Consider the following 1,995-nt stretch of genomic DNA (forward strand, 5'->3'; position numbering starts at 1 on the left):
TTGTTCTGTATCACAATATTGTTTTTTTCTTAATCTTAGGGTTTTGATTTCAAAACAAAAAGTGCAGACCAATGTCCAATCACCAATGGTTTAATTTTATAACTTATCTCTATACTCTACAGCTGGTAGGAAATTCATAACAGGTTAGGTTACAGAAGGACTTACCGTCGTCGAGAGCTCGCTGCCGCCTGCTTGTCGTCGCTGCCGCGGTGCTGCCGCCTGCGGCCTGCCTGTCGTCGTCGACTCGTCGTCTCGTCACTCGTCGTCTCGTCACTCATGACTCTCGTCGATGTCCGCTTCCGGCTTTCGCTGTCGTCTACGTCGTCGCTGGATCAAGAGTGGACTGGAGAGTGGAGGGGCCGGTTGAATTTTTGTGTATACTTCAAGCATATGGACCAAAGATACTAGACAAAAAAAGCACAGGGCCAGGGCCCCTAAAGGCCCATTAGGCCATCTGCCCCTGGGAGACAGGGGTGGCGACGGGGTGGTGCGGCGGCGACGAGGGTGGTGCGGCGGCAACGAGGGCGAGAGAGACGACGGTATGTGAGGGAGAAGGAGAAGGGAGGGAGCCGGTGGTCAAGAGAGGGAGATGATTAGTCAAATGTTACCTTCTATTCAGGTTAAAGGTTACAATTTGAAGGAATAAGGATTTATTTAACATATTATAAAAAGTCCAATGACTTATTTAACATGTTTTAAAATGTGTAAGGATTTATTTGTTTCAAAAAATTGTCCAAGGACTTAATTGTTCCAAATAGTAAAGTCCATGGGTTTTTATAGACTTTTCCCAAAAAAAATATAATAATTTCCGGCGGATTTCCGGCGGCAAATAAAACATTTTCTTAAAAAAAGAATAAACAATTTTCCGGCGGATTTCCGGCGGAATATTAAATAATATTTTTTAAAAAATTTACCATTTCCGGCGGATTTCCGGCGGAATATTAAATAATTAAAAAAAAGAATTAACAATTTTCCGGCGGATTTCCGGCGAAAAATTAAATGATCTTTTTAAAAAAATTTACCATTTCCGGCGGATTTCCGGCGGAAAATTGTTAAATTTAAAAAAAAAATTAACAATTTTCCGGCGGATAATTAAATAATCTTTTTAAAAAAATTTGCCATTTCCGGCGGATAATTAAATAATCTTTTTAAAAAAATTTGTCATTTCCGGCGGAAAATTAAATAATTAAAAAAAAAGAATTAACAATTTTCCGGCGGATTTCCTTTAAAGTTTTGGTGATTTTCATCCTACGATAACATAAATAGGGTAACTCACTAGACCTTTCGGTCTAATCCTCGTTTTGTGATTTTAAAACATGTATTGCAGGAAATGCAAAAGGTAAGGGAAAAGGGAAAATGTGATAATTTTCCTATGTGTTTATCTGCATGAAGAATGGTTGATGATATGTATAGTTTTGATAGATGAAACTGGATTAGTGCAAGAATTGTATTTTGAATTTTTGGACCATGTATTATGTAATGGTAGATTCGTGTATTAACGGACCTATGTGGTGTACAAACATGTATTTCTTGTATATGAAATATATGTTACATGCAATGTGTGGAATGAGGTGTTACACAAATGATTTCTATAAATATCTAATCAATTAAAATAACTAATTAATTATAAAAAGTAACTTTTTGAATTAAACTATTTTAAGTTTTTAAAATAATTATAATAAGACTTTAATACTAACATATATTTATACTATCTTATAAAGCATTTGACTAAAACTCTTAAAAACTTTTAAAACTCTTAAAAACTCTTAAACCCGTTCATCCCTAAACGATTTTATCTATATCCGATTTCATCTCATATATGAATTCGTGTAACTAACTGCATATAAACACAATCAAATACAAGATAAACATCTCATTTTATATATAAAAAATCTAAAATATAATTAGTATAATCATTAAATTCTAACAGAATACTTAATTATTATCTTTATAAAATTTATAATATTAAACCAAAAATAAATTGTTTTATTATTA

Source organism: Cynara cardunculus, unplaced genomic scaffold, assembly GCF_001531365.2.
Source record: "Cynara cardunculus var. scolymus isolate 2C unplaced genomic scaffold, CcrdV1 Un_Scaffold_6704, whole genome shotgun sequence".
NCBI lineage: Eukaryota > Viridiplantae > Streptophyta > Magnoliopsida > Asterales > Asteraceae > Cynara > Cynara cardunculus.